Source organism: Herpailurus yagouaroundi, unplaced genomic scaffold, assembly GCF_014898765.1.
Source record: "Herpailurus yagouaroundi ecotype Mexico unplaced genomic scaffold, PumYag 142, whole genome shotgun sequence".
NCBI lineage: Eukaryota > Metazoa > Chordata > Mammalia > Carnivora > Felidae > Herpailurus > Herpailurus yagouaroundi.
In genome coordinates this window covers 42,262,572-42,290,561 of record NW_024412397.1, presented here as the reverse complement: position 1 = coordinate 42,290,561, position 27,990 = coordinate 42,262,572, and the positions used below count along the sequence as shown (strand labels likewise).

At 37.7% G+C, this 27,990-nt stretch overlaps 1 pseudogene; it reads left to right on the top strand.

Annotated features, from left to right (window-relative positions):
- On the top strand, positions 1–25,539 carry LOC121032723 (sterol-4-alpha-carboxylate 3-dehydrogenase, decarboxylating-like; annotated as a pseudogene).
- The last annotated feature ends 2,451 nt before the right edge of the window (positions 25,540–27,990 follow it).

The window sequence follows — 27,990 nt, the reverse complement described above, 5'->3', positions numbered from 1 at the left end:
ATGAAGAATGTTATTCAGACATTCTTGTATATGTCTTCCGGCGCACACGTGAATGCACTTTGGGGGGCACCCCTAGTTGTGGAACCCCTGGGTTTGCCAGCGTCAGCTGTAGAGAAAATGCAGGCAGCGTTCCGAAACGGTCACACGTTCACACTCCCACAGGAGCTTCCAAAAGCTGCTCCAGATCCCGGCCAGCTCTGCAGTTTTTACTACTCTGGCAGTGCTCGGTGCCACCTCCTGATGCTTCCGGTACGGTTTTCCCTGATGAGGAGGTGGAACACCTGTCCATCTGTCAGTGGCCTTTCTGGTACCCTTGTTTGTAAAGTGTTTTCTAGCCTTTTGCCCGTTTTTTTTTTTTTTTTTTAATTGGGTTGCTAATTATTTTATTTTTTTTTATTTTTATTTTATTTATTTTATTTTTTTACTGATTTGTAGTCATTCTTTTTTTTTTTTTAATTTTTTTTCAACGTTTATTTATTTTTGGGACAGAGAGAGACAGAGCATGAACGGGGGAGGGGCAGAGAGAGAGGGAGACACAGAATCGGAAACAGGCTCCAGGCTCTGAGCCATCAGCCCAGAGCCTGACGCGGGGCTCGAACTCACGGACCACGAGATCGTGACCTGGCTGAAGTCGGACGCTTAACCGACTGCGCCACCCAGGCGCCCCTGTAGTCATTCTTTATATGCTTTATATGTCTGGATGCGAGTTACATCCAGTTACATGTGTTGCCAGTTACATGTGCCTCTCCCAATCTGGGTCTGGTCTTTTCATTGCCTAAATGTGTATTTTGACGAACAGAGCTTTTAATTTTAACATTGTCCACCTTATCAATCTTTTTTATGGCTGACGCTTTTTCTATTCTGTTTAAGAAACCTTCTTTGGGGAACCTGCATGGTTCAATCTTAAGGGTAAGTGTTTGACTTTTGATTTCAGCTCAGGTCATAATCACACCATTCCTGAGTTGGAGCCCCCACATGGGGCTTTGTGCTGACAGTGCAGAGCCTGCTTGAGATTCTCACTCTCCCCTCTCTCTCTTTCCCTACCCCACTTGCTCTCTCTCTTAAAATAAGTAAATAGACTTAAAAAATAAAATAAGAAAAGAAAGGAAAGGAAAGGAAAGGAAAGGAAAGGAAAAGAAATCTTCTACCTTAAAATTTTAACCCCCTTCCCCTATTTTACCCATCTCCCCCACCTCCTCCTCTCTGACAACCACCAAATTATTCTCTGTATTTATGAGTCTGTTTTGTTTCAATGAACAAATATTCTTATGTAGTTATTATAAGCCAGCCACCGATCTAGTGTTAGGAATATAATGATGAATGAGAAAGACATAGAATCTGCCCACATTCTAGTATGGAAGGCATGAAATAAATAACTGAATGTCTACTTTGTTATAAAATACTACTGGGTTTTGAATTATCTATAGATTTTATACTTATATTCATTCTATTCTTCTCATTGGAATGGTTATCATGTTAGTAAATTTTTTTCATAAATGTTTTGATATAGATAATCCATTTTTGGTCAATAAGGTCAATCTGAAAGATTCAAACATGTGGGCATAGACTGTTTTTTAATATATATATTTGTAAAATATAACAGTTAATGTGGGTTTTCAGTATTAGAATTTCAATTGTGTTAACTCAAGGAATACCAGCTACATCTGTTTCTTCTTATCAATGTTGCAACCACTTTTGTTTTAGAGTTTCTATTTAAGTCATCTTTTAATCCGTTCTTATTTACAGAGCAGAGAACACTTCATTTGTAGTCTTCTCAAAAAAGCACAATTTCTTTCTTCTAAAGAGCTCAGAACAATGATCTTTTAGTCCTGTGTCATTCTGATATAACTGTTTAATTTTGATTTTAGACTGCCTCTTTTCAGAATGAATACAAAAGTTAGAAAAAAAACAATTTTTTTATAAACTCATCTTTATTTTTTATTGTCCTTAAAAAAAAGAGGCTCAACCACTGCACCAAATTTAAACTTAGAAAAATAGGTGGGACACAACTTTGCACATATAAATCCTGATTTGGTAGAATTGATTAGTGAAAAACAAACATTTCAGAGCATTTCAGAGAACTGATGGACATATGTAGTGCCACACTACTGCCTTAACTTCAAGTTAGGAAAAGTAATTTTCTTTAAAGAGCTATCTGTCATAGAAGTGAACATGGCTAATGAATTATTTTCTTAATTGCCACTATTTCCACCATTAAGATTTCATTGCCAAGAAGCCAATTTTAGGAAAGCCTAAACTTTGATCAGATGAAGCTATTTTCTTCTGCTCACCAACTTCAGGTTACCTTGACGTCCTGGATGTATTTCTTCAATTTGCTCACTACAGTAATTGGGATTTTTGTGATAATTCCAATACAAACTAAGAGACTAGACAAGGAGCTTACAGTATTGATTTCACTCAAGAGAATTATGATAATGTTGGGCAAAGAAGTACTATTTCTGTCAGAAATTTCCAATGTAATGACTTGAGAGATTGATTTATAGAACTCTTCCAGAAAAATCAGTAAGACTATTGATTATGCGTATGTGGGAGTTAAGGCATTTTTTGTTTAGCAAAGGTAGGAAGATTGTGCTGAGTCTTCTGAGTTTTACAACATGATACACTGTATATTAAAATCTAAATCGGTGTGATACGGAGAGCTTTAGTCATTTAGGAAATCTTCATGGAGAAGGTAAGACCACATACGGCTAAAGAAGAAGCAGGAGATGGGGGGCAGGTAGGTGAAATAGATAAAGGAGCTTAAGAGGCACAAACTTCTATTTATAAAATAAGTCACAGAGATGAAAACTACAGCATATGGAATATAGCCAATAATGTGGTAATAACGTATAACAACAACCACTGCACTTATAGCGGCGAGCCCTGAGTAATATATAGAGATGATGAATCAATATTTGTACACCTTAAAACTAATATAACCTTACATGTTAATTGTACTCCAATACATTTTTAAATAAAAATTAAATGATCTTAAAAAAAAAAAAGAATCAGTAGACCAAAGTATTATAAATATCAGAGGACATAGCAATGGTAACAAAATGTGAAAGCATAAGAAACCCAGAGCATTGGGTTTGTGTAGAAAAGTGGTGGTTGTTTTAAAAACAGGGTTAGAATTCTGCATAAAATGCTAAGAAACTTAATGTAATACATAGGAATAGAAAACTTGATTTTTTTTTTTTTTTGGCTGGGGAATTAATTTAGAAGATAAACGTGTGTTAAAGAATATCAAAGTGATACTTCTAAATAATGACTCATGACCAAAAGTTTATTTTTTCTATTTCTCTAAGAGTATGTAGTAACTCTGCTCTTTGCCTGTTGGGAGGACCGCCATATCGTGATGGAGCCAGCTAAGTGGGCAGGGTCACATTCTGCCTTTTGGAAAGCAAATTCATTGGGATGAACAAGTTCTATTTCGGGCTTGAGCCACAGGCTAAGAATTTGGGTATCCTGAGGATGGGCACATGGACTCTGTCTGGGAACTCAGAGCTTGGAGCTGCAGTGCAAAGTCCTAAATCCACAGCACAGTCATTGTCCGCTCTGGCATTCAGAAAGCAAGTATTTTAGAATAAACGCTTCAGTCAAAAATAAATTTGGCGAGGGCTCATGCGTCGCTCAGTCCCTTAAGCGACTGACTCTTGGTTTTGGCTCAGGTCATGATCTCACGGTCCGTGAGTTTGAGCCCCGCGTCGGGCTCTGTGCTGACAGCTCAGAGCCTGGAGCCTGTTTCAGATTCTGTGTCTCCCTCTCTCTCTGACCCTCCCCCATTCATGCTCTGTCTCTCTCTGTCTCAAAAATAAATAAACATTAAAAAAAATTTTTTTACATAAATAAATAAACTTAAAATTTTTGGAAAAAGAAGCAATCAATATGAGTGAAAAATCCAGAGATTTTAGAGAAGAAAAAAAAAAAGTCCCCAAACATGAACAGGAATATGAAAAATATGGAGAGGTTTGACAGTACGTGTGCAGAAACAGATAGTGGAGACAAACTCTGTTCAATATAATGCTGGTGAACTAAAGGATAAATAAATCTTGTTAACTTAGAAACTTTCACAGATAGGAAAACCTTTCTTGCCAGAACAGTATTTCTACAATGCTCTGATATGTTAAACTGGTGAAAAATATTCCTGATCTTGTATCCCCAGAGTGGAATGAAACCAGAAGAAATCTCTAAAAGGCAGTGTCTCCATCTCCATAATAGCTATGCATTTACAATTTCACCATTTTCTGTTCATCAACGCAGTCAGAACTTTATATTAGTTCATGCAGAGAGCCTCATTCCCCTCAAGTCTTGGCACAAGAATCTGGACTTATCTTTGTGTTGCATAAATGTTTTCCTGACAGACTGTTACCCTAGGGGAATCCAATATTCCAAATGTAAGGCCCTGGATTGAACCACCTGGTCTCAATTTCAAAACCTTCAAGTTAATATCTGTAAAAAATTCAAAGTTTTGGATAACAAATTGTACAGGCTAAACTTTCCAAGATTCAGAAAGGAAATAAGAAAAGGGAAAAAAATCATTCATTTAACAAACAGTTGTTGAGCTTGATTAGCATAGAAATAGTCCTCCCATATAAACCTCATATGTATCTCATCTTACAAGGTTTCTCCTCTGGTCAGTTTTTGATATTTGCTATTACATGCCAGAAATATTTGCCTGATTACATGCCAGAAATTTCCATTTAGGTTGAAACAGAATTTTATAAATATGACTCGTGTCCATGACCAATTTGGAAAGCAGGGAGTAATACATCCATAGGGGAAAATTTTTCACGGGGCTATAGAGGGAAGGAAGTCACTAAGAGGTAGCACAAAGGTTCACCTTTCAAGAGGCATGGCCTACCTCAGAGGTAAGGACAGGACATCCCAAGCCATCTTGTAGACTGAGATATGGAATTGAGCATCCTTTCAGTTACTTCACTGCATGTCTCTGAAGTGTTCAAAGAAATAGCACATCTGAAAGTTATGAAGCTAGAGATTTGGGGACTGCAACGCTACCCTCGGGCATTGAGACTGCAGGAGAGACGTAGAAGAAGCTCTTCTCCCATCTGTCACCCAGCACACAAGAGAAATGAAGGAGCACATTTCTCATTTCAGATGTAGAGACCAGAAAAGAAATACTTCAAATTTAGATCATTGCTTCGTGTTTAGCATTCCTGCACGTGTATCACTTTGGTCCTATTAAACCTGATTGAATACTCAAAAATAAAATCCTCAAGTATGACTAGTCGAGAATGTCTAGTTAAGGAAAAACAATTTATTGTTTACCTCAGTCTTGCCTGTATGCAGAACTAAGTTTAGATCGTGTTTGCTTTAATAACTTTTAAACTTTTAAGCTTTAAAGTTTAAACTTTAAACTTTTAAACTTTTAACTTCTGAGTTGAAATATAGTTAAAATGTGATGCATGTAACCGACTATACAGTTATTGATGATGCAGATGGAATGAAATTATTAGAAATTTTTCAAAATGGTAGAAACATCCTGAATTAAGAAAATGTAGGACTTCTGGGAAAGGTGGCAGTGTAAGGGAGGACCCTACACTGACCTTTTCCCATGGATACAACTAGATAACACCCACATTAGCATAAATAACTTAGAAAATGACCCAAAGGCTGGCAGAACAGACTCTCCACAGCCACATAGAGACAGGCCACATCAAAAATGGTAAGAAGGGCTGAGACGCAGTCGGGAACCGAGCTGACATTTTATTCAACATAGTACTGGAAGTCCTAGCCACAGGAATCAGACAACGAACAGAAATAAAAGGCCTCCAAATTGGTAAAGAAGAAGTAAAACTCACTATTTGCAGATGATGTAATACCATGTATAAAAAAACCCTAAGGAATCACCAAAAAACTACCGGAACCACTAATTGAATTCAGTAAGTTCGCAGGATATAAAATCAATGTAAAGAAATCACTTGCATTTCTATACACAAATAATGAAGAAGCAGAAAGAGAAATTAAGAAAGCAATTCAAGGGGCGCCTGGGTGGCGCAGTCGGTTAAGCGTCCGACTTCAGCCAGGTCACGATCTCGCGGTCCGTGAGTTCGAGCCCCGCGTCGGGCTCTGGGCTGATGGCTCGGAGCCTGGAGCCTGTTTCTGATTCTGTGTCTCCCTCTCTCTCTGCCCCTCCCCCGTTCATGCTCTGTCTCTCTCTGTCCCAAAAAAATAAATAAACGTTAAAAAAAAAATAAAAAAATAAAAAAAAAGAAAGCAATTCAATTTACAATTGCACCAAAAAGAATAAAATACCTAAGACTAAACGTAGTCAAGGAGGTGAAAGACCTGCACTCTGAAAACTATAAAACATTGATATAAGAAATTAAAGATAACACCAACAAATGGAAAAATATTCCGTGCTTATAGATTGGGAAACAAAATATTGCCAAAAAGTCCATACTATCCAACGTAATCCCTATCAAAATACAAACATCATTTATCACAGAGTTAGAAAAAATAATTCTAAAATTTGGATGGAGGCACAAAAGATCCCAAAAGTCTTGAAAAAGAAGAACAAGGGGTGCCTGGGTGGCTCAACTGGTTAAATGTCTTTCTCTTGATTTTGACTGAGCCCATATTGTGCTCTGGACTGACAGCACAAAGCCTGCTTGGGATTCTCTCTCTCCCTCTCTCTCTGCCCCTACCCTGTTCTCTCTCTCTCTCCCTCTCTCTCTCTTTTTCAAAATAAATGAAAAAAATTTAAGAGGAAAAATGAGAGCAAACATAGAGGTATCACAATCCCAAATTTCGAGGTGTACAATAAAGATGTAGTATGGTATTGACACAAAAATAGCACATCGATCAATAGAACAGAATAGAGAGCTCAGAAGTAAACCCACAATTAAATGTTTATGTTTGTTGGTCAAATATGTTTATATTTTACAAAACAGGAAAGACTATCCAATGGGAAAAAGTCTCTTGAACAAATGGTGTTGGGAAAACTGGATAGCTGCCTGCAAAAGAATGAAACGAGACCACTATCTATCACCATACACAGAAATAAACTCAAAATGGATTAAAGACCTAAATATGAGACCTGAAACCATAAATCCTAGAAGAGAGCACAGACAGTAGTTTCTGTGACATTGGCCATAGCAAAATACTTCTAAGCATGTCTCCTGAGACCAGGGAAACAAAAGCAAAAATAAACTGTAGGGACAACATCAAAATAAAAAGCTACTGCACAGCAAAGGACATAATCAACAAAGCATTAAGACAACCTACTGATTTCTACCAAACATTTAAAGAGGAGTTAACACCTATTTTTCTCAAACTATTCCAAAAATGGAAGGAAAACTTCCAAGTTAATTCTATGAGATCAGCATTACTCTGATACCAAAACCGGACAAAGACATTATAGCAGAAAAGAGAGTAATACAAGCCAATATCTCTGAAGAATATTGATGCAAAAATCCTCAACAAAATAATAGCAAACTGAATCCAACAATACATTTAAAAAATTAATTCACCATGATCAAAAGGAATTTATTTCCAGGATGCCAGTGTAGTTCAATATTCACAAATCAATCAGTGTGATGCGTCGCATCAACAAGAGAAAGAATAAAATCCATATGATCATTTCAGTAGAAGCAGAAAAAGCATTTGACAAAGTACAACATCCATTCATGATAAAAAACACTCAACGAAGTAGGTTAAGTCGAAACATAGCTCAACGTAAAAAGGTTTTATATGAAAAACCTATAGCTAACATCATTCTCACTGGGAAAAAATAAAGCTTTTCCCCTAAGGTTTTTGCATTAAATTAACCTAACACTTAGTGGCTTAACATAACATTTTTACTGCACCATTTCTGTGAGTCAGGAATCTAGGCATAGTTTGTCTTGTTCCTCTGGCTCTGGGCCTCTCACACGGCTGCAATGAAGGTGTTGGACAAAACTGTAGTCTTACTTTTAAAATTATTTTTAGTAGTTTTATTGAGGCACAATTTACACACAACTGTACATATTAAATGTGTTCAGGTTGATGAGTTTAGACGTAAGTAAACACCTGTGATACCATGATTGCAATTAAGGTAAATATACACATCACCTCCAAAAATTATCTCATGTCCCTGTTTCTGTTTTTATTTTTGTAGCAAGAACAGTTAACACGTGATCTACCCTCTTAACCACATTTTGAAGCTCACAATACCTCTATTGCGAACTGTAGGTACTGTGTTGTATAGTAGAATTCTGGAACTTAGTCATCTAGTATAGCAGAAACTATGTCCTTTGAAAAACAGCTGTCCATATCCGCCTCATCTCAGTCCCTGTTACTATTGTGTTCTCTGCCTCTATGAGTTTGACCATTTTAGATACCTCACACAAGTGGAATCATACAGTGTTTGTCCTTCTATGCCTGGCTTATTTCACTTACCGTAATGTCCTCCAGCTTCATCCGTCTTGCTGAAAATGGCAGGATTTCCTTCCTTTTTTATGCCTGAAAGATATTTTATTGTATGTATATACCATATTATCTTTACTTATTGGTTGACACATACAAGTCATTTCCATATATTGGCTATTGTGAATAATACTGCACTGAACATGGAAAAGAGACATGGTGTCTCTTTAAGATTTGATTTCACTTCTTTTGAATATACACTCAAAAGAGGGATTATTGGATCATATGGTAGTTCTATTTTTAATTTTTTAAGAAACCTCCCTACTGCCTTCCAAGGCTGCCACAGCATTTTATGTTCCCACAAACAGTATACAACTGATTTACAATAGCATCAAAAAAAATATGATACTTAGGAAAAACTTAACCAAAGAAGTGAAAGATTTTTTTTTTCAACGTTTATTTATTTTTGGGACAGAGAGAGACAGATCATGAACGGGGGAGGGGCAGAGAGAGAGGGAGACACAGAATCGGAAACAGGCTCCAGGCTCTGAGCCATCAGCCCAGAGCCTGACGCGGGGCTCGAACTCACGGACCGTGAGATCGTGACCTGGCTGAAGTCGGATGCTTAACCGACTGCGCCACCCAGGCGCCCCAGAAGTGAAAGATTTCTAAACTAAAAACTATAAATATTTATAAAAGAAATTAAAGGAAACACAACTGAATGGAAAGATATTCCCTGTTTATGAACTGGAAGATTTAATATTGTTACTGTCCATACCACCTAAAGCGATCTATAGATTCAATGCTACCCCTATTAAAATCCCAATGGTATATTGTACATAAATGAAAAAAAAATACAGAATTCATATGGAATGATAAAATTCCCAGTGTAGCCAAAGTAATCTTGAGAAAAGCTTGAGGCAGCACACTCCCTGATTTCAAAGTTATAGAGCTATAGTAATTAAAACAGTATGGCACTGGCATAAAGATACACATAGAGCCCAATGGAACAAGTTAGAGAGTCTAGGAATCAGCTCATCCATATAAGGTCAGCTGATCTTTGACAAAAGTTGATCTTTGACAAGAGAGCCAAGAATACACACTGGGAAAGGACGGTTTCCAATAAGTGGGATAGAAAAAACTCCGGATATCCACATGCAAAAATAAATAAATAAACAAAATTGGACCACAAGATTGCACAAAAATCTACTCAAATTGGGAGTGCCTGGATGGCTCAGTTGGTTAAGCATCCTACTTTTGCTCAGGTCATGATCTCACAGTTTGTGGGTTCAAGCTCCATATTGGGCTCTATGCTGATAGCTCAGAGCCTGGAGACCGCTTCAGATTCTGTGTCTCCCTCTCTCTTTCTCCCCCCCCCCCTCATGCTCTGTCTCTGTCTGTCTCTCAAAAATAAATAAAACATTAAAAAGTTGTTTTAAAACTCAAATGGACTGAGAACTGAAATGTAAGACCTGAAGCTGTAAAAATCTTGGAAGAAAAGAAAAAGTAAAAGCTTCTTGACATTAGTCTTAGCAATGATGTTATTGGAGGACATCAAAATAAATCACAGGCAATAAAAGCAAAAATACACATCAAACAAAAAAGTTTCTGCACAGCAAAGAAAACAATAAACAAAATGAATGGCAAACTATGGGATGGAAGAAAATATTTGTAAGCCATGTACCTGATAAGAGATTAATATCCAAAATATATAAGGAAATCCTACAACTCAATAGCAACAAACAAACAAAAAATAACTTAAAAACGGGGAAAAGACTTGAACAGACATTCCTCCAAAAATGGCATCCAAATGGCCAACAGGTATACGAAAAGATGTTCAACATCATTAATTATCAGGGAAATGCAAATGAAAACCACAATAAGACACTACTTTACACTGTTAAGATGGCAATTAATCCTGTGAAGATATAGTCTTGTTTTAAGACTTGAATTGGAGTGAATTCACAATAATGAATTATTGGTTTTGATAAGATTCAGCGCCTCACAAGCTTTTGGCTTCAGATCCTTGTTTCCCTGCCATGGAGAACATACTACTATGTAAGCAAAGGGGAGAGGGAAAATAAGTAACAAGACAGAAGTCACTATATTCTTTAATTTGATCTAGGAACCAACATCCTATAATTTTTGCCATGTGCTATTCATAAAAAGTAGGTCACTAAGCCTATACCTTACACAAGGGCATAAATACCAGTAGACAGAGATCACTGGGAGCTATTTTAGATTCAGCCTACCATATATTAGAAAATAAAACTGTGCTTCACTGAATCTTAGGAATAAAACTACGCATACTTTTTCAGAGTTTTTTTTTTTTTTTTTTACTGTTTTCTTACTTATTTGTAGGTTTTCTTTAAAAATTTCTGCTCAACTACTTTCCACACTTTGGTTCCTGAACTCAATAGTTTACCATTGCTTATTTATTTAGAGTGTATACTTCATCCTGAAAGACAATATCCTTTCTTTTAGGGTAATGTCTCAAACTGGCACATCAGCAGAATATTGAAAAGACCATTCAACTATTTTATCAGGTTGGCAACTTCAGAGTGTGGTATGTGATAGACCAGTGTGGAACCCACCCACGCTCTTCTGCCCATTGCTGTGCCTCTTTGCTAAGAAGTGGATACCTTAGTTTGAGATGATGTTGTGAAGCATTCAGTGTCAATGGCTGAAAGTCTTTGTAAGTTCTCAAAGTTCAGGAAGCAAAGGAAAATGCATACTTGGAATGTGTTTTATAAATGTTCGTGTTCCCCCCAATTCATATGTTGAAATATCAACGTGATGGTATTAGGAGGTGGGGCCTTTGAGAAGTGCTTAGGTCCTTAAAGCCATCATGAATGGAATTAGTGACCTTATAGAAGAGGTCCCAGAGACCTAGCTCAATCCTTTCCCATATGAGGACACAGCAAGAAGTCACAGTCTACAGCACAGAAGAGGACCGTCACCAGTACCAGACCATACTGTCATCCCAATCTTGGACTTCCAATTTCCAGAACTGTGAGAAATAAAGTCCTATTGTTTAAATATTACCCAGTCTTTTTTATTTTACTATAGCATCCCAAACAGACTAAGACAATGTGTGAATCTCAATCAAGAGCAATTGATTTCAGGGGTGCCTAGGTGGCTCTGTCGCTTAAGCATCCGGCTCTTGGTCTCGGCTCAGGTCATGATCTCACAGTTTGTGGGATGGAGCCCCCTGTGGGGCTCTGCGTTGTGGGTGTGGGGTCTGCTTGGGATTCTGTCTCACCCTCTCTCTCTCTCTCTGCCCCTTTCCTGCTGGTGCTCTATTTGTCTCAAAATAAATAAATAAACGTGGTTTTTTTTTTTTTAAAGAGGAATTGCTTTCAGGGTAGAAGGGGTTCAAGAGAATATATTGCCACCAAATTGGCCTTCTTAATATGGTGCCATATCAGGGGCTTACCACTGGTCTCTGTTGCTGGCAGTTGGGATAGTCAGCAGCGATGAGTAGCAGTCTTCATGAGGTGATCCAGGCTTTCGGGTTTATGTATAGCCCTCGTCCCTGTCACCATGGTTACTGCATCCATTTGTTTAATTTGCCAGCAATGGTTTGCCAATAGCTAACTATGCTGTGCGGTGTAATTTTATCTATTTGGTTATTTAGTACTTCTTCTATTGGTAAAGGTGGATCAATTCTACAAGGTATTCATTTATATGAGTGATACAAAAACCTTACACACTTTGTACCCACTCCTGTCTGTCCATCCACACACCTCTTCACAGCCCTCCTTACCCTTATCTTCCAAACTTTATCTTCCAGTCCCCTGACTAATCTGTCTACATTCTTGCTTTAGGCACATCTCTTGCTCCACCATGTTGATGACTACGTGCATAGTGTGGAAACTTTTGTACAGATTCTCCTTCTGCATCATCGTTCAGAGCCACTTTTAAGTATGAGTATCGTGCATCAGCATTCCATTTTCAGTTAGCCCCAACACACCAAACTGACATATCTATGAACCAGCCTTGATTTTTTTCCCATTTCTGTCAGCTTGTTATAAGAGAACTCACTCCATTTTAGCATAGGTGTAAGATGAAGATAGGCAGATAAGCAGCATGTAACTGTGGTGGATGACTATAGTTAAGGCCTGGCCCATCTGCTAATGTAACTTCTTGTACCTTTTTTTGTTTAAGCTTATTTATTTATTTTGTGAAAAAGAGAGCATGCATGCACACAGACTAGTGGAGGAGGGACAGAGAGAGAGGCTGAGAGAGAGAATCCCAAGCAGGCACTGCAATGTCAGCACGGACCCTGATGTGGGGCTTGAACTCACGAACTGTGAGATCAGAACCTGGTCCGAAATCAAGAGTTGGACACTCAACCAGCTGAGCCACCCAGGCACCCCATCTTCTTGTGCCTTTGACATTGATCATGCTTATCCTAGACATATCACTTTTATCTAACAGGGGATTGCTACTGAGCCTACCTAAATTTATGATTTGATTCATTTTACCCATGATGGATATCTCTGATGGCATAGATGCTTGATGTCTCATGGTTACACAGTTCATCAATATTAGTTCTTAACAAAACAACAGAATGCTTTATGCTTTATGAGTGGTGCTACAGATGGCATGGGGACTTTCTCTAGAAACACAAAAGTATTTGTTATAACTTTTCTATTACAGCTTGCATGACATCTTTTCCCACCACACATACAAAAAAGCTTCCTATATCTGTGACTCAAGAGACAGAGCTCCTTGCAACACACCTTGGATCTGCCTCAGAGCCATACTGGAAGCTAGTTCTCAGCCTTCCATGTCACTGGGTAAATTAGTTGGAGTAATATTCTCAAATACACAATATGCTACCTTCAGAACTTGAAGATGCCTAACAAATGTTCTCTGCCTCTTCCTCAAAGTATACCTGAGAGATGTCCTCTCAGCCATAATAACACACACTTATCCCACATGCAAAAAAACAAAAAAAAAAAAAAAAAAACACCTCATCCCCACTCTATCCAAAAATCCTTGAAAGTCTTAACGAAACATAATATCAGGCTTAAATTCTTGGATCTGGTAAAGTATATCAAGTCTAAACATGTATTCTCTTGATTTAGAGACCTGTAAATTTAATGAGAGAGAGAGAAAAGCAAACATACAAGTAAATTTTTTGACCTCATGCATACATCACTTAGTTTTGGAAATAGAAACCAGAGAACTCTCTAAAACACACTCCCATTTGAAGAAAAAAAAAAGTGCATAGAAGTCACTACTCCTTGGCAACTCAGAATTCCTGCTATGCAAGTGTTTCCATGCCTCTGTCCTCTGGAAGTCAAAAATGTTCTTTGATTAGGTCCCAGTTCTGCTTCCTGGGAGTGGTTCTCAGCCACCTAAGGGGATTAGTCTTTTGTCATCATCTTTCTCCAGTTCTAAAGAGGTTGTTAAAGGATGCGCCCTCTTGCCTTTGACTAATTTCTGCCTGCAAAATTGGGAACCCAAAAGTTATTTTAGATATTAAACAGCTTCAGTCCATTTTAGCCCTGGCTAGTGGTACTTTAGCCAAGCATCCCCAAATCCAGGGGTTTTATTTACTTGATCCCAGTCAACCAAATTTACAAAAGAACAAATGTGTGGGCTTTATCATGTATTCTGTTTCCATGAACCGTATTTCTAAGGCCACAGACCTTTGGGTGCTTTGAGTAGTACGGCCCATTAGGAGTCTGCGGGGCTATGCTTTCTAGAGGCCCTTTTATTCTCTGCAAGACATACTAGGTCTCACCCTAAATCTTTTAAATAGTTTAGGAAAGCACAGGAGGACTACTCCTTAGGGTCTACATCCCTAAGCTACATCTTAAAGGCCCTTGATTTTTTCTTTGCCCCCAAACTGCATCTATCTTAATTTGATAATATTTTACCGGTTTGCAGGGTTAGAGAGCCTGAAGAATTTTAAAGACTTTTATAAACCAGTGCATTGTGGAAACTCTCTATTGCCCCTTCATTCTGTTTACTAACTGGATAGTCCTCTACTGAGCTCATGTCTCACTTTCATTACCTGATTACCTCCACCTAAATGAAGTTAGATCTCTCATTCTGCACTCTGCCTGGAGTCCATCTTATCCAAATCTACAAATTATTACATGTGATATCAGTCTTCCCAAGAATCAAAAAGGGCACGTTTTACAAACACTTAATGACAGCATCATATGGGCTATCATTTTCTAAGCCTCCTATATGAGCTTCTTTCTCTTGCCATCCAGGCTTAAAATCAGTGCCCCATATTTTAGTTTTTTTATCAGCATTCCACTTCAAGTACCACTTTTTGCATCAGATGACTTTTGCTTTATAACAACCACAAAAATCAGCGAGATACCAAAACAATAATTTACTTCTCACACATCTTACCAGGTTCCCTCTACTTTTGCCAGTTGAATTCACTCACACGTCAGTGGAACTACTGAGTTTGGGTAGTGCTACTTCAAACAAAGGTCCCTGGAGTGGCTTTTCTACATGATTCTCACAACCTCGTTGGACCAGCAAGCTAGCCAGGGCATGGTATTCTCACGGAAATAATAAAAGTGCCAAAGCATATGTTCAAGCACATTTCAGTCCCTACATGCTGAAAAAGCCCTTGCTTTTAGCGTCCCATTGGCCACACCAAGTTACTTTATTAGCTAGCCCAGAATCCAAGGGGGCAAATATACTTTGTGTTTTGGGGGAGGATTTGCAAAATTGCATGGAAACAATGCCATCTGAGGAAGCAATGATACCTACTTTACTACTAAAGTAGTTTTGCAGAAAAGATAATGAATATGATGCATTTTATACTCAAAAATACATATAAACATCCAGGGTATATTCAGGAGGCAACTGAGGTCAAAGACTTGGTGATATCAAAGCTAGAGAAGTAGATTTGGGCAACACTGGTATATGGATATGCAACAATTTTGCAGTACATACAAAATCATTAGGATAAAAAGATTGTATGTTATAATAAATACAAATTCATTGGGGTAGACAGTAGATGACAAGGCAGAAGAGGATGCTAAAGTGTATAAAGTACAAGTGAGTATATGGTGGGCACCAGAAATAAAAGAGTTTGAGAGAAGAAGGTGTAAGATGTACAGAAAGGTAAATAAGGCTGAAACCCAGAAATAGATAATTACGTTTGACAAGTAAGAGGTCTAATTTCCATGTTACAGACGTATGAAATAATCACATAATTTATACGTGGGTTTAATGATATCTAAATACAAATCATGCATCATAGCATCTGACTTTAGGGCTGCCTGCCCTAAGATCAATTTAATAAACATAAGACCTTGCTCATCATATTCCTAGGGGCAAATTAAATATTAAAATTCTTTGATATCTACATCTAAGAAACTCTTATAATTAGATGCATATGGAAGGAGAGTAATTCAAATGACAAAAGCTGAAAAAAAAATTAGTATGGCAAAGCCTCTTCAGCCTGTCTCATTTACAATATGAGTAATAAAAAATATAATTAGAATAAAGCACTTTAGGAAGAACAAATTCCCCAAGCCTACCCTACAAGTTTCAACTCTGTGTTCCAGGGGAACTTATCTAAATGAGCAAAAAGAAAATGCAACCCACAGGGAATAACAAAATCATAAGTAATATCAGTAAAGTTGTTTGCTCCCCACAAGAGCACACTCAATAATATCAGTTGGAATTCCATACAAGAAGAGATAAAGTGTTAGATTCTGGTCCATTAGGAATAATTTGCTATCTATCCGATTCTAACTTGTTCAGATAGATTAAATAGTTAAAGAATGCTATAATGGAAATGCCTAGCAAAGATTTATCTATTTTTTTTACAAACATGGCACAAAACAAAATTATTTTGATCACACAGTTTGATTTTGTGTATGCAAGTATTATAAGTTGAACTGTGTGTTCCCCAAAAGGATATATTAAAGTCATATTCCCCAGTACCTAAGAATGTAAATTTATGGGGCGGGGTGGGGGGGGCACCTGGGTGGCTCAGTTGGTTGATCATCTGACTTTGACTCAGCTCATAATTTCACAGCTTGTGAGTTCAAGCCCCACATCAGGCTCTGTGCTGACAGCTCAGAGCCTGAAGCCTGCTTTGGATTCTCTCTCTCTGCCCGTCCCTTGCTTGTGTACACACATTCTCTCTCTCTGTCTCTCAAAAGGAAGAAAGAAAGAAAGAAAGTTATTGCAGATGTAACTAATTAAGATGAAGTCATGCTGGAGTAGAGTGGGCCTTTAGTATAACATCACTGTTGTACATAGAAGATGGTCCCTTGAAGATGGAGACACAGAGAGAAGACCATGTGAAACAGAGGACTGGAGTGACACATGGATAAGCCAAGAAACATCCAGGATTGCCAGCAAACCACCAGAAGCTAGAAAGAGGCAAGGGATGATTCCTCTATATATTTCAGAGCCAGCATCGTTCTACCAACATCTTGACTTGAGACTTCCAGCTCCTAGAACTGGTAGAAAATAAATTTCTATTGTTTTGAGCCACGCAGTCCACGGTAGGTACTCTGTCATGGCTGCCCTAGACAGCTAACACAGCACGTCTCAATCTAACTGAATATAAGCAACTTACACATACGTTTATATCCTATATGAAGATTTGGTGGCGACTTTAAAGGTGCCCATTTCATAAAATAATTAGCCAGACACAAATTTTTAAAAAGCAAGATTAGCAACATTACTGGTGAATATTCAAAAGGGAGGATGTAGATTAGCAATTGTTTAAATGACTTAACAGAAAAATACACCCTGTTGATAAGGAGGCAAACTTTAATAAGATATGATGTTTGGTGGCTTTAAAGTCAGGCAATCTTGATGTAAAAACATCCAGTTCCACCATTAACTAACTGCTCGAGGTCAAGCAGTTTATTTGATTTTCCCAAGAGCCAGTTTCCTTATGTGTAGAATGAAGATTATAATAATATCTGTCCCACAGAGTTTTCATAAAGACTTAAGTATATTTTCTTTAAAGCATAGTTCCAGTGCATAATGAGGGTGTTATTCTTATTCTCTTACCTGATAAACTTTTGTATCTTTTTAGAAATCCTCATTCCTCACTAATGCAAATGAGAATATTTGCCTTTCATTTTCTTTTTTTTAAATGTTTTTTATTTATTTTGAGAGAGTGTGTGTGTGCACAAGTCAGGGAGGGGCAGAGAGAGAGAGGGAGATAGAGAATCTTATGCAAGTTCCACGCTCATTGCAGAGCTCGACACGGGGCTTGATTTCACGTGTCATTTTATTTTATCATCATATTTCCACATCCTCTAGCCAACCTGCACTTCAAAGATGAAATGTATGCTCTATCCTATCAGTGATTAGGTGTAAAAATGTACAGTCTCTACCGTCAGACAAATCTAGTCTTCCTCCCAGTCCGGGAAGACTCAGACAATGCATCTAAACTCTCAAAGTATCTATTTGTTGTGCTATATAATAACATTATAATAATGTGTACCTCACATTAAGTGCAAAATATACACAGAGTGTCTGAAACATAGAAGCTCAAAAGTTTCTGGGGCGGACCTCTCCAACCCCTCAATTCATTCAGGCACCAGTTTCAATTCAGGTTATCTCCATGGTTTTTAGCTTTACCAGGGCCTCAGCCCTCGATGCCTCACGACAGAATCACTCAAACACTTTTCTAAACTAACTCCCTCAGCTTTGATCTCTCCACCCAGTCCTACGCATCCAGCATACTAGTAATGGAATGAACTTTATGGTGCTATTATGCCTTAAAAAAAAAAGGCACCTGTTCGCCATTGATAATCCTTCTTTCTGACTTGCCATAGTCGTTCTAATCTAGTTTCACCCCACTGCAATCAACACTGTAATACACCACCCAGATCCCTACCGATGAAGGAGTACATCATTGAAGTTGCCCCAGTTACAGAGTGCTGACAGTAGACAGCTCTCAACTTCCAGGAACATCAGAGATTGCCTTATTGCACAGAGTCACTGCAGATGTTATGCCCCCTTCCCAGGCTTCCCAACACCCAATGGCTCATCAACGAAGGCATACAGAGTCCGGATCAAGTTGGCCTATAAAGCTGAAAGGTCATTCTAGCTCCAGAGCTCTCTCCATGGGTTTGGCAGAGGCTATGATTGGAATTGCATTCTCAACATCTCCTTCTTCCCGCTCCTGCCTGAGTGCCTTTCTTTCACAACTGTGGATCCCAAGGGCTGCCCCTAAAAATCACCCTTCTTAACAAATTCCATCTCACAGTTGACTTTCCAGGATATGAATCTGACACATCCACCTAAGCCAGCTTTGTTTCAAAGAAGCCATCACTATAAATGGTTGTCAAGGTCGGCTTTTCTTCTCTCTTTAGCAAACTAATCACACACATACAATCATTTGTTCATCTATGCCTTCATTTTTTGAAAATGAGTAGAGCATGCTTCCTTCCCTGTAGGCTTCTTTCCTGTAGACTAGGAGGGGAACATAAGCATTTAAAATAAATGTGATGAAAACAGGATAGTAGCTCTTCTAGAGGTAGGTGTGACGTCCATATGAACGCACATAAGGAGCTAGAAATTGTTATTGCTGTGCTGGTTCATGGGCAATTCTGCGGCATCTTTTTTCTTCTCTCTGTTAATGACAAACTCGATATTCACCTCTTTGAGGGAGTTCCTCCTGGCAAGTCTTCTCACGCCATTTATTTAGATTTTTTGCTGCCACTTATGTACATCTTTCTGGTGAAAATATCATTACTTTTACTTTTAATTTAAAACATGTGCCTACAATAGGCAAATGTATAAAGAACAGAGTTTCGCAAAATTGACTGGGGAGATGATATGTGTAAGTTAGGCTTTTTCCCAGATACCCCAGCTGTCAGTCTGAACAACTCTCTGGAATGTATGGAAATGGCAATAAGAGATTTCAAGATAAAACATACAGGTTCCATTGAGACAGGGTTCACTATTTTCAAAAATAAAATAATATTGATCTCTACAGCTCTGCTAAAATGTTCTCTCTCTTTCCATATCTCCAAATAAAGGCAGGGAAGTTTTTTAAAAAGCTGGGAACACAACAAAAGTTAACTTTCACTTTACCCAGTAATTCTTCACTTATTACTCCAATACTAAGATGTTCTACCTATGTCAAAATGACACCCTATCACCTTACCCAGAACCCATAGAACAAGTTAGGAGCTCAATAAACACGTAAAATGAATACTTGATGAATAAATTAATAAGTTACCTGCAGCTTCTTTTCCATTAAAAATCTGAAAAGCATACTCTTTGAAAAGCATTTTTGCATGCATATACTGTAAATATATTATAAGGCTTTGCCTCTAAATTTCTAGAGTTAAAGGAATAAAAAATAGAGCGTTAAGATAAAACCAAATAGGCAAGTAAGAAGCCAAGTCACATAGGATTGTAGAATCACTACCATATCCCAAAAGAAAGAGTAACATACACAGAAGTTCTAATTTGCACCTTTTTCGGTGGGTAATTGCATTTTCGGGACTTATATATTTAAAGTTATTCTGTACTATTTGCTTTATAGAATTTTTCAGTGATAATTATGCCAAAAGTCATGTCTAAATCACCACTTTTGTATGAACTTGCTCTAAATTTAATACTGTACTCAATAGCTGTTCCTATGTTTTCTTAGCAACATTTCAATGATTTAAAAAGAGAATATTTTAAAAAGTTGTAGATATTCTATTTGGGATGAACATACTAATCAATTATTCTTTCCAAGACACTTAAGTATACTTCAAATAAAAATTCTTGACTTTTTCATTATAGGTGTGGGTAACATTAATAGCTTTGAAATAACAAATTGCAGTGAGCTGATTACTTCACCACGATTACACTACCATAAATTACAGGAAGGAGGAACCCAAGGCTTAACCTCCTGCGTGTTTCTCCTACAATGAGATTCTTACTGATTGTCCAAGACTTTTAAGGAAGCACTGATATTAAAATATTTAGTGTGAGCACTGTAGGATATTGGATCAAATGGAGAATTTAAGGTTGGAACAACACAACTGGATTTGGGATAAAGCAGTAACAGGAGGTGGTGGACTTAAATCTAATTCTAACATTTAAACTCAAATGTGATCCTTCCTAAGCAAAGATGGCAAAAACATTTGCTTGTTTCATGTATGTATGTATATATATGCATGTGTGTGTGTACCATTGCATATACCATGTATGCAATTGCATATGCTGTATATCTAATTGCAAATATGTTTTGAATATTCATATTAAATTTCAACCTTCTTTCCACTTCTGAACTTCTGTCCCCCTTTACCCTGCTCTGCTCTTTTGATAGGACTTATCCCCTCCAATTACATAGAATTGACTGGTTGTTGATACTGATTGTCTGTCTCCCTTAGAATGTAAGCTTGAGGAAGACCAGGATTTGTAGAAATTTGTGTGCCTTTTGTTCATTGAAGTATCCCAAGCACTTACAGCTGTACCTGGCACATAGTGGGTGCTCAATAAATATTTTGTGGGTAAATACCAAAAAAAAAATCTCAAATGTGATCCAATACTAATCTCTCTGGCATTTTATCACCTACAGTTACATTAACCTAGAAAATCAATCATTAAATGCAACAAAGAAAGGTACATTTCTATATAAACTGGACAAGTTGACAACAATTCATCATATGCTTTTTTATATATTCTGCAGTTATTAATTTTAGTACATTTGTATACACAGAAAAAAATCTTACTAAGAGCATCTTCAAAGGGCAGAACTGCAAACTGGTTGAGTATATTTAATTTGCTGATGCTTAATTGCAGGAGATGTGAAAGCAGGATGATGAAAGAGAATAGGAAAAATATAAAAAGATAAAGAAAACGCCCTTCCTAAAAAGATTTTAGTCCTTCCTTCCCATTTTTTCATGTCTAGAGGCTGGAACACTATGTTACATTCTTTGGTTGACCTTTCTTTCCCACTTAATAACTAATGAAGCAAAATCTACAAGGCATGTTTTACAGAATTAAAATTTTGTGAGTATAAATAACTGTGAGTATAAACAACAAGCAAAACATATAAGGAGTTCGCTGTAAATATCTCCCCAAGATATGTTAATCTTGAAAATGAGTATAAAGCGTATTAAATTTTATAAATTCTTTAACTCTTGGTATCTCTTTATAGTGAAAGATTTTACACAACACTTAAGTGTTACCTAAGCTCTTCCTGTTATCAAGCCTAAGATCTTTGAGGGAGGATATTATATATGATTTAGTTTGTCCATTTATAATGTGTGTGTGTGTGTGTGTGTGTGTGTGTGTGTGTGTGTGTGAAGTAAAAAGAGAGTAAACAGAGAAAAAGAGTGAAACAGAATAAAAAGAACCAGAAAAAGATCAGGCTTGGGCAGGCTGGTCTCTTTTAGGTAACCATCATAACTGCAGAAATGAAGATAGAAATAATGAATGTTTAGCTTTGGTATAAAAAGTTTAAAAATCAAACTTTTGGCAGATTATTTAGCTTTTTAGGTCACAAGAAGCTAGATCCTTACAGCATCAAAAGCCAAGTTCTTGCTATCAATATAGGCATAGAGTGAATAGATAATTGATCAGTAAGTGATATCTCCAGACACTTGAAACTGCAAGTTGGGAAGAAGTCAGAAGAGTCAGAGAGTGAGTCATTGAAGGAGCACTGAATCTTGCCCTACCTAATGTTAAGTTCACCATGTATGCACACATGAGGGGTAGATTGATCTCACTGATGCTTCAGGAGGAGACATGTTTCTTGCATGTCAGGAAGTAATCTGAGGCAGTGTCAGGAGAGTCCTCACATGCTCTGATAGGACATAGGGAGCACGCAGTCCCTCAGACCCTTCTATGCTCCTTGGCTGGGAGTGTCCAGGTGCAACACCCGAAGCTGGTTGGCTGAAAAAGATTTGCAGTGGTTACAAAGACATGCGTTGGTGGCCATGGAGAATGAATCAGATGAGAGGTCTCTCAGCACAAGCTAATGGGAAAGATGTCAATAGCAGTGATTGGGTGCCTCCCACTCCTTCAGATATGATGATATTTTTGGTACATCCAGGAAAAATGTCTCCCCCAAAAATGCAAAATTGAGGAAGAACCTAAATTCATTTTTTAAAATCTCAAATTGACTAAGTTTATATGAATTGACTAAGAAATATTATGTTTTCTCTCATCAAATTGAATGGGAACATTTCTTTTTTTTTTTTTTTTTAATTTTTTTTTTCAACGTTTATTTATTTTTGGGACAGAGAGAGACAGAGCATGAACGGGGGAGGGGCAGAGAGAGAAGGAGACATAGAATCGGAAACAGGCTCCAGGCTCTGAGCCATCAGCCCAGAGCCCGACGCGGGGCTCGAACTCACGGACCGCGAGATCGTGACCTGGCTGAAGTCGGACGCTTAACCGACTGCGCCACCCAGGCGCCCCGAATGGGAACATTTCTATTGAAAAACAAAAATGTCACCATTGAGCACATTTGACTCATAGCCTGGAACTGTGTTCATACTACATACGTCTTTCTTTTTGTGAGCTTTCCATGATTCTCTTAGGTTGTCTTTGAAAAAATCTAGTCTAGTCTTTTATTCAATGTACCTGTCCTTGTTATAACTCTGAAATCTTGAATTGGGCCTATGGCATTAAATTGGCACTCAATAAACATACAGGAAGGAAGGAAGGAAGGAAGGAAGGAAGGAAGGAAGGAAGGAAGGAAGCTATAAAACTAATGCCTCCCTATATCTTACTCAATATCTCCAAATGCATTGGAAATTCACTAATTATTTTGCCATCATATCTACTTGTTCCATTTAAAGAATAACAGGTAAATTACATTTGGGAAGGAAAAAGATACTAGTAAAGACAAGTGCTCCCAAGAGAGGGAATTCTGTCCAGGCATCTGACTTAAACTGCATGTATTATGGTTTTTCAGGGCTCTAGAAGAATGTTTTGGGTTACTATTTTTTAAATCATGGTGAAGGGGTGAATTTTCTAAAACATGAAACCAATATAGATATCATTAAGAGAAATATTTTAGGTTATATAATAAAATAAGTAATTGAAAGGTAGACTTCAAATAGAGAAAATTATTGTGTGCATAGGCCAAAAGATTATTGTAATAAATCTTTTAAGTCAAATAGAGAAATATAAAATTAAAAAGAGAGAGAGAAAGAGGGGAGAAAATAGATAATGAGAATGTGTAGGACATAATTAGGAGATCATTTTAAATATATAGTCATTAAAATATGAGTAATATACAACTTCACTAGCCATTCAATAAGTGCAAATTAGTTTTTTCTGAAAATAAGATTGGCAAATAAAAAATTGATAATAAAAAACAAAAAGACATAATAAAAATGATAGTAAAAATGATAGCACCCCAATGCCAGGTGCAACATTTTGGAGGGCAGTTTAACAATAGGCATCATGGTATTTAATGTGTGGATACTTTGACCTATAAATGTCACTTCTGAAAATTTAACCTAAATAATCAGACATATTATAAGGAAAGGGTGTAAGGATTTGTACACCTGAGTTGTTTAGAGTAGTGCAAAATAACATTAGCTTAAATGGTCATCAACAGTATTTAGATACATAGTCTAGATGCATACAATAAAAAAATACTCTGTGGAAATTAAACATGATTATGTAGTTGGCTTTTGGATGTGTTCAAACTATAGTAAGTGAAAAATGAAAGTCCTAAAAAAATGCAACATATGAAGGTTATTTTTGTTTTAGAAGCTGAAGAGGAGGGAAAGAGAAAGGGATGGGGCAGGAAAAGAAGGGGAGAAAGAAAAACAACAGAAACTAGAAAGACATTCTGCAAATACATTGAAAATGATTACTCTTGGATTGTGGGTAATTATAATCTTCTTCATTAAAATTTTTATTTAAAAATGTTATTTAATAGCTTACAATGAAGGTGCATTAGGTTCAATGTCAGAAGAACAAGCTAATAAAGACATTTCTATTCTGGAAAAATAGAATTAATTAACAAGTTAGTTGTTTATGGAAAAATAAGGTCCTTGACATCAAAATGACTGCGTCAGAGTAAAGGATGGCACTGGCAGCTGAAGGTCTTTGGGTGCAAGCTGAAAGCCCTCTGAGGCTGGCCAGAGGAGCTCCCATGGGTGGGAGACTGGGAAGTGAATAACCATTATTTGAAGGGCCAATAAGTGCACAGTGATAGGAGGCTCTGGATTCCTGGGGCAGCACGCGGTGGAGCAGTTTCTAGCCAGCTACTCTATCAATGTATTTGATATGCAGCAAGGGTTTCACAATCCCTGGGTGCAGTTCTTTCTGGGCGACCCCTGTAGCTAATAGGATCTGTACCCAACTCTTAAAGGTATAGGACAGTTGTCCACTGTGTGTCACCCCCACCAACCAGTAACAACAAAAACTCTTTTATAGAGTGAATTGTGTTGGCACGAAGAATGCCATTGAAACTTGCACAGAGGCTGGGGTTCAAAACTCATTTTAACCAGAAGTACCAGTGTCATCTTTGAGGGTGTCAACATCAAAAATGGAACTGAAGATCTCCCTTGTCCCATGGAACCCGCAGACCACTACACAAAGACCAAATCTTACAGGAGAGAGCAGTCCTGGGCATCAACAATCCTGAGAGGCATTTCTTAGCCATGGCCACCTGCTGTCATGGCATTTTCAGCCCAAGAGACCCCCAGTTGGTCCCCATCCTCATCAAGATGGCTGGGAAAGGCAAGGTGAAGTTTGTGATTGGAAATGGAGAGAACTTGGTGGACCTCACTTTTGTGGAGAACCCGGTGCACAGACATATCTTGGCTGCAGAGTACCTCTCCTGAGATGTGGCTGAGTGAGAAGGCACTTCACATCATCAACCAACCATGAAGTCACCCCTTTCTGGACATTCCTGTCCCACATCCTGACAGACCTCAACTATAAGGCCCCCAAGTACCACATCCCCTACTGGGTGGCCTGCTACCTGGCCCCCCTGCTTTCCCTCCTGGTGATGGCGATCAGTCCTGTCATCCAGCTCCAGCCCACTTTCATACCAATGCCAGTCGCATTGGCCAGTACATTCCACTATTACAGCTGTGAGAGCCAAAAAGGTCATGGACCACCAGCCACTGGTCACCATGGATGAAGCCATAGAAAGGACCATGCAGAACTTTCACAACTTGCGTAAGGTTGAGTGAAGCACCCCAGAGTCTGGACCCTCTCAGTGCATTCCCTGGCTGCTAACTTTCCCGTGTGGACCAACAAACTAACCCTCTTCACATGAGTTTCTTCTGAGCTTAGGTCTCCTCCTGCCAGTTAGATGAGAGCCGACTCAGCTCTTCCGTGACCACAAAGTGGGAGAAAACAGCAGACATTTCTCCTTTTGTAGGCTTGGATTTGAATTTCTTAAAGCAAGCAACTTCATATTCTACTATTTTGTGTTTTCTCCTTCCTTCCTCACTTTTTCTCTCCCTCCTTCCTTCTCTCCCACTCCTCCTCTCTCCTGGGATACTCATCATTCCAATGTCCTTGCATTTAATCAAGGAAGCTATAGGAAAAAAAACAACTCATTTGCTGATTAATGATGGGAAACTAAATTTACTTCCAAGGAAACCCACACTAGAGGAGAAGCCTAGTTCAAAGAAACACATATTACAAATATCTTAGAAAAAAAAAATCAGAAGTTACAAACACTTCAAATGTACATTTCAAATAGATGCAGAATTTAGAGCAAAAACTTTGAAAAAGTTTCAGTAATTATAGCCATACCACCACCACCACCAATCTCCAGAAGGAAAAGACTGCTGGTTGTTCACCTCCTTCCATGCTTCCAAGTTCCCTCTCATGTACAGCTGGTGTGCCTGCCTGCATTGTTTTTTCATAAAGCATTCTCTCACAGACACATCTCTGTTTATCAGTGGAGCCCCATTGTCCTTTTTCATTGCAAGATTGTAGCCTGCCCCAGTGGCCTGCCATTTTAGCTGTATAGCTCCTCTTCTGACATGGGACGTGGGGCTGGTTGACGGTAAGCCATTGAAAAGGTCAGAGAGAAGAACCTCCTTCATCTGCTTGGAGTTTAGGCAGAAACTCCATGAGATGATACAGAAAGGGCTGTTTCTCTACAGTTCATGCTCACAGAACCCTTCAGGCCAGTTTCCAAAAGGTAAATTACATAAAATGCAGTGTTCTCTATTTTCATGTGACGATCTGCTTACAGAACGTGGTTTTTTTCCCAGACTAATCAAAATGCCATGTTCAAAAAAATAAAAATGATTTTATTAAAATGATGACTCCATTTGCTATTTTAGCAAATTCACTTCTATATGTTCTTTAAATATTGTTTATGTGTTACAAATATTTTTGGAGTTTGTTGTCTCTCATTTTCTGATGTGTTTCGGTAATGGCATGTCTATTTTATTGTCATATATTCTTTCTGTAGGAATTTTTTGTTTTATAGTATCTTTAAAATGATAACCAGCACTCAAAAAATGGGAAACTAAATTATGTTTTCTTCTAGCATTTCTATTGTTTACTTATACATGTAAATTGATACAGAGTTAATTCTGATACAAGTAGCAACATATTTGGGTAATAGCTTTTAATCTGTTATTTAATTGTCCATAAATTGGATAAGATATTTGCAAATGGCATAGCAGATAAAGGGTTAGTATCCAAAATCTATAAAACAAACTTATGAAACTCAACACCCAAAAAACACATAATCCAGTAAAGAAATGGGCCAAAGACATGAACAGACACTTTTCTAAGGAAGACATCCAGATGGCTAACAGACACATTAAAAGATGCTCAACATCATTCATCATCAGGGAAATACAAACCAAAACCTCAATGAGATGTCACTTTACACCTGTCAGAATGGCTAAAATTAACAACTCAGGAAACAACAGATGTTGGCGAGGATGCGGGAAAAGGGGAACTTTTTCACTGCTGGTGGGAATGCAAAATGGTGCAGTCACTCTGGAGAACAGTATGGACATTCTTCAAAAAATTAAAAATAGAGCTATGCTATGATCCAGCAATTACACTACTAGGTATTTATGCAAAGGATACAAAAATTCTGATTCAAAGGACCACATGCACCCCAATGTTTATAATGGTGCTATCAACAATAGCCAAATTATGGAAAGAGCCCAAATGTCCAACGACTGATGAAGATAAAGAAGATGTGGTATATATGTACAATGGAATATTACTCAGCAATCATAAAGAATGAAATCTTGCCATTTGCAACAATGTGGATGGAACTAGAGTGTATTTGCTAAGTGAATTAAGCCAGTCAGAGAAAGATAAATGTCATATGATTTTACTCATATGTGGACTCTAAGAAACACAACAGATGAACATAGGGGAAGGGAAGGAAAATAAGACAAAAACAGACAGGGAAGCAAATCATAAGCAACTCTTAAATACAGAGAACAGAGGGTTACTGGAGGGGTGCTGTGTAGGGAATGGGCTAAATGAATGATGGGCACTACAGAGGGCACTTGGGATGAGCACTGGGTGTTGTATGTAAATGATGAATCACTAAATTCTACTTCTGAAACGACTACACTATATGTTAACTAGTTTAGATGTAATAAAATATAAAATAAAGTAAAATGAAATGAAGCAAAACAAAGCAAAACAAAATAAAATAAAATAAAATAAAATAAAATAAAATAAAATAAAATAAAA